This window comes from Nesoenas mayeri (assembly GCF_963082525.1).
Source record: "Nesoenas mayeri genome assembly, chromosome: 6".
Lineage (NCBI taxonomy): Eukaryota > Metazoa > Chordata > Aves > Columbiformes > Columbidae > Nesoenas > Nesoenas mayeri.
In genome coordinates this window covers 29,125,356-29,132,253 of record NC_137545.1, presented here as the reverse complement: position 1 = coordinate 29,132,253, position 6,898 = coordinate 29,125,356, and positions in this window count along the sequence as shown.

The window sequence follows — 6,898 nt, the reverse complement described above, 5'->3', positions numbered from 1 at the left end:
ACTTCTCCAAACTCTTACTGCACGAGCATCAGTTTACACAGACCATTATTTAACACTCCCTCCCCTAGGGCTGGAAAAGGGGGGTGGGTCTGGGATGAGACTTGAATAGAACGAACCTATTATTTTGTGTAATTCAAATCAGATAAATTTACCCATGCCTACATGCAGCCAAAGTTTACTTTTCCCCTCCTTCCCCATTGGCTTGGCAAAAATCTCACATAAGGATTATCCCATCTTTCTCCTTCATTAAAAACGTGGGTTTAAGGCCATTTTTTTTCTGTGGCATTAATTCATTTCTATATGTCAGAAAATGCTGTATTTTCTGCCAGAACTCCTAGTGCCATTCAGCATCCTGTAACATATATGGAAACGTTTGTGCATCCACATACGAATTGCAACGGTTTTGCACAGTAACCTTACAAACAGTTCCTGTAAATCACAACATCCACCAATATTGTTTGTATTACAGAATGGTTTATCTTTTGGATGGGATAGACTCCATAAGCAGCTGGGGTCAATTTTTGTAGAAAATAACCAGTGCCCTATAACTGCAGATTTTCCTCAATTTGGCTGCATGGATCTGTAATCACACACAGAAAACTTGAGCTCCATCCAACCTGTGTATCCATTTGGTTTGCACAATTTCAGAAGTGTTTGTGCTATCTTCATACCTATTTCTATACAATTCTGAAGGTGTTAGTAATAACATGTAAAACGTTGATTAATTTCAGAAATTATGCGGAGGAGATGGCCATGGTTTTAACTGAATCAGAAGCTCAGGCAAAACTAGAGGACAGAGGAAAGTCTCAAGGAAGATCCACATTCTAGAACTTAGTTATGAAGAAGCTGCTGGAAAAGCAAGTCTGGTGAGCTTCAAAGTTATTTGCCTTTGTTTTCCTTCTATTTATTTTTCTACATTTATATTTTTGAGGCTGCAGTCCAATTAAGATTTGTGTACGTGCTTAATTTTACCACAAATAACTCCACTGAAATGTCTGCCTCTGAAGTTAGACACGTGCATCAGTCTTTGTAGATACAGCAGTAAATATTACAGGAATAAGCAGCAGATGGTAAACAGTCTTAAAATCTGTGAAGTACATACTGGTTTAAGGTAAAATAGTGTCTTAAAAATAGGCTTCATCATACTTGAAAGTCAAGTGAACAGCAACAGAAAAAAATTAGATGTTTTTAACAAATTACATAAGGAGGAGATCGAGAGAATTATTTCTTCAGGGAAAGATGACTACCAGGAGCATGACAACAGCCTACAGGTGTGTACATATTTGGTTAAAAAAAATATGCATGTCAGAGAGAGAAGACAGAAGATAATGGACTGAGTTTGCAGCTACAGATTTCTCGGTTAGATTTTCAAGGAGCCTTGCTATCGCAGATATTTTTGGGATATCTCAGATATTTCAGATAGCCAAGGTGTCTCGGAACACATGTATTTGATGTCACTGAACTTTGTAAGAAGAGGTTTGAGAAACATCTGTCAGGCACATCTGGGTATATCATGGTATGGGTTACCTCTGGAGTTTCCCTTTTCCTCCTACATTTCTACGTGGTGTAGCTACATTATTTATTTAATGTTAATCTAAAGAAGCTTTGAGAGACACAGTTATTCAGAAAATAAATACAGGGAAAAATATTAAAAACAGCTGGTAAGTGTGAAATTAAGAACAAGTTTATCATCATAAGTAAATGAAAGGCTAATTCCTTGTCTCAAGGACAAGAACAACAAGGAATATCTTCCAGAGCAAGCAGATACACTATGAGATGTCTGCAAATGGATTTAAAAACAGAACCTTTATTTATTTGACAGGAAAGATGGACAGAAGTCATAGAACATGCAAAGAACAATCCAGGCTATCTAAATTATCCACACTAAATTACATTTGCAATATTCTAAGAACAATAACCACAAAATTTTAAAGCTTTTGAACAAGTGTCCCTAGATTGTAAATCCACAAATAGAATAGAAAGAATATGAATTAACTTTGTAATGAACGCCAATATAATCCCCTAGCTATACCTACTAAATGGAATATCAGCATTTAAAAAAACCACCTTAATCTCAGTACTAATAATTTTTTTTCCCCCAAATTATGCAGTTCTCCAGCTTTGAAAATTATATTCATATTGTAATTTCTAGACTGATGGAAGGAATATATGCACCCTTCCTAAAATCTGCTGCTTGCAGCTATTACTATGGTAGGTTTTTAAAAATTATTTTAAAGTCATACACCATTAAGATAGCGTAAAACATCTGCTTCTATTAATATGCTGGTGAGATTAACTCAGACACGTTACGTGGTAAAGGCTACAGTTTTGCAAGTGGCAGTAGCTTTCTGTGGTTGTACATTTTTGCAGTTCATTCCCTATTTGGGCATTCACTTTTTTCCCCACCATTACTTCTTTTCCAAGAAAATCATTGTAGGAGAGAGCATTTCTAGCCAAGCTACTTGAGAAGAGTTTCAGAAGTTTTGCCTTGTAAGTACTTAATGAGAATAGTACCTGTTTTTCCTCTGAGGAATTTCTGGAGGTGGCAGGAGTCCCAGCACAGGAACTGTTGTATAACCCACTTTTGCTCAGTCTTCTAGGCAGTTTACTTATTGTTAGATTATTGTTTTGCTAGTTTGCATTAAAATGGTCTGAAAGAGAGAATAAAGCACGAAGTAGCAATGCGTTAATGATGAAAGTTGCCAAATTTCTTGAGTGCAACATAAGGAGGATTTAAAAGGGAATAAGGATGCTGTTCTGCACATCTATATAGAGAGCTCCTTGTACAAAATGAGATTTTTAGTGGATTGGCTCCACAGAAATGTAATTTTTATGTAGTGCGGGTGATGGACCAGTAGTAGGTCTGAGGACCAGTGGGCCTAAAAGGCTGGCATACTGTAGTTTATCAAAAGTGAATAACGGATTACAGAAGGATCACAAAATAAGTTATCAAGTAATCTTGTTTTAATATTTAAAAATATTTATAAATAATAGGTATTTCTAGGAGGTTTGTTAGATGGAATAGAAGTGCAGAGCCACTAACAGATGAAGGCTTCAAATATGCTATTACAGCACTACTATACAATAATTATTGAAAAAATATAGTAACACATCAGTGCTGATACAAGTTTGTTTTTCTACGTAAACTACAGAAAAAGAATACTCCCAATAAGAGCAGCCAAATTGTATGATGGTTAAACAGCCAAATACAGGAAGGGAATATTTATGAATGTGAATGAATACCTGTGGGCTACCACAACACGGAATGTGTAATTAAGCTATTTGTTTCTCTTTGCTGTGCCAGATCGTAATTATGTGGTTCTGTTTGACTTTCAAATTAGAGTTACTAATGAATGTATGTGCCACTAAGTTTGCTGCTTTACTGACTTTGAGTAAAACCCAACATTTATGCTACACAAGATAGATTAAGCTGAATAACAGTTTCCTAGACCTGAAAAAGAGAATGGAAGAGTGATGGAAAGACACCAACAAACATTTGAAAGAGCAGCAGAGAGTTTTACACAGTGAAAGGTTAAAGGTGTAACCGAGACTGGTGGAGGGATCGGTGTTGCCTGATCCCATTTTCCTCCCAGTTACCATCACAAACTTGTTTCAAGTAACAGAAGACCAGTAGTATCAGCATAGAAATCCCAGGAATAATGGTGATTGTAGCAGCCACGATACAAAACCTCATTCCAACCCCCACAAACCCACTAAACTGTGAAGAAGGGAGAAGTTACACCATCAGCACCAGCCAACCAAAACACATTTGTGTGACTTGGAAGATGAATCTTTTCTCCTACAATCTGCCAGCATGAATATTTATCAGATGTCTTAACAGTGACACAAAAACATGCTCACGGTTCTTCAAACAATGATGTTTGTCCCAACCTGTCAGTCTGCTGAGTTTGAAAAAATTGTTTTATGTAACTAGTCCGTTTGGACTTTTGTTGTTTCAAACAAGTTGGAGCACATGCCTCTTCATAAAAGTGCTTCAATTTTAGTTATCTTTTTATATGTAACGGGATCACAGTATAAAACCAAACATAACTATTAATAATTGATATTATGGAGTTTTTTTGAATGGTAATTTATCTCCAAATCCACAGTCATACTCTTCTTTCAATCTGGAGACCCTAGTGGGGTCACATTAATTGTACTTTGTTACCTTCACTTAGTTATTTCTAAATCCAATTTAAACATGCCCTCCTCTTTGCATGAACTCTGACAAAGTTCAGCTGAAGCTTTCTTTGTGCCCTAATAACATCAGTATTCAGAGTCAATGGTTACATTATCATTTTACCAGGAATTCTGTATTCTTAGAACTGTTCTAACTTTTATACAGTCCTAGTTATATCTGTCTCATCATTATTTCAACATGATTTTATGATCCACAACATAATGAATATTGTACTGTATGCTTTACATAACTGTTTAAATACCTAATGCATCTACAAATATGGAAGTGAAAGAGACTGATCAGAGGCATTTAACTTTGCTCAGTTAACACCTTCAGCTGAGACCATACAAATAGGCTCTTCAGAACATTTGCAAGGAAGAAAAGCTGAAAACCAGAGTTGAAATGTCAGAAATGTAAGCAAAAATTTTCAGTGTAGTTTGAAACATGTCTTCACTGAAAAGGCCATACAGCTAGTAATGATTTTTGCCTTTTTCAAGTTGTGAATTTACTACTTCGGAATTTTAAATGTTTTCTAAATTCCCACGGCTTTTCCCTGAAAAGGGGACAAATTTGAACTTAACAGGCAATGAGGTGAGAACAGAACTTAAGAGTTAATGTACTACTGGAGGAGCTTTATCCTGTGACAACAATTAAAATCTTATTTGAATATTGTACCAAAAAATATTTCAAATCAGAGCAAACTAGCCAATCCCAGGTGTTGATAGCACTGTGCATGATTTACTGTTTAGTCCTTAACAAAAAAAAACATGAATCAACTGCAACAAATAAAAAATTCAGCTCTACTGGCAGAGCTTTTGTAGCAGGTTTAGATCCTTATCCCATGCTTCTTATTGAGTACCACATCAAGTTATCCTGAGACTTACCAGCATTGAAGTCCCAAGTTTTTAAACACATTAGAAAAAAAAGGAAGGCACTACTAAAAACTATGCCCATCAGGAGGGCATAAGGAACCAGAGAACTAATCCTTTTGTGAACAGCCACTTGCTGTTTTGCCATGAGGATGAAGAGCACAGAAATATGTTTCAGTATTGCAGCCTATTGGAAACAAAAACAAAGAAAAGAGCTATTAAAAAATTGCAATTCCTAAAGAAGCTTACGTTTCCTCATTATAGAATTCAGCCTAACTACAAGGTGGCCAGGGAGCAGAGTAAAAGCTTTTATTTCAGCAAGGAAACCTGAATTACATCCAAGAAAATCACAACTCCTTTGTCCACAGACTTCCCAGAAATAACGTAGCTACCCCAAAGTTCACCTGCCTCTGCCATCACTCATGGGGTGAAACACAGTTCTGCACACCAGTCTATGTGATTGTGCCCCCAGTTTAAGTGAGAGTCCGACAGCAAACAAGTCCTGTCTGGGTAATCATGCAATGATCACTGTTCATTTGCGAATCATGTGAACCCATGACCCGTATGGCACCTTGCTGCTGCCGCGGGAATGCCGCGGTGCTGCACAACGATGGTCCCACAGGAGGAAGGCAGCGTCTCAGAAAGGTGAAGATGTGTGTGCAGCAATGCAATGGCAGAAAGCAAGATTTGCCTCTTGTGCAACTTTTTCAAGGCAAACCTGGAGCTCTCAGCCACGTTGCTTACATGGTCTATTTAGCAGAGATCTCACTATTCATTTGTACAGAGGACTGGCCAACAGGAGCATCTGATAAAGCATGTGAGGACCTGACTGTGCTCCAGGAGAGCCAGGGCCCAGGTTCCCTGGATTCAGGCTGCAAGGCAGTGAGAACCCACCATGCACCGTCTGCTCACGGTGGAACGTTACAGTTGCTGTCTACAGTACTGCTCCAAATGAAGACACCCTCCTGACAAAACCCAGTGCTGAGCTGTGTGGCTCAACAAGGCAACTTATTTTCCTAGATGGCTGGGATTACAGACCGATTGTGGAGCAGCCTGTTGCGATGGCTGGATGAGGAGTCCTACCTGCAGCACTGCGGGAGCAGCGAGGGGCAGCACAACAGCCCCAGGCACCAGGAGCGTTTCTCGGTGGCTGAAGCAGCAGTTCTGCCTGGAAAGCAGAACTGACCGACCGTATTGCAGTGCAGGTGCTACACCATGCGCAGCAGCAACCGTTTTGTAGTGAGTAAATGCATACCCGTCTGCCACTCACAGCTACAGTCTGCAGTAGTAGCAGGCAGTAATTACTGCAGTAATCATATCAGAGTAATTAAATCTAAAGTCTGAATACCAACATACTATTACTGAAGCAGAGCTATTCTTGCCTCATAAATTATTATGCTTTACTTGACGCTGAAAGTACTACATTCCAGAGACACATTACTTAACAGATAAGATCATTAGTCATCATAGCCAAGATTTACTACATGAGAACTAGAGCACTGTCCTAAATCCATCTACTACCAGTGCAACAATTACAACAATTAGTATTACTACTATGTAATTTCCACATTTAGTAGGTTATTTTTTAACAAGTTTATGAAGAGTGGAGAACAATTCCAAAGCAATTATTAAAGTATGTTAGAAAGAATTATACAGAGGGACGCTTCCTGACTTGCTCAGCTATCCCGGTATCACAGACCTCTCCCATTATATTAAATGACCTTTTTTTCACTAACTTTGCCACAAGAGCTGGTACAAACCACTATTAGAAGTTGATAATGCTTTAACACTGGGAGAGGCAAGTGGCACCAGAGTACTGCATATTTATCTCTTCCATGTAAGCCACTCG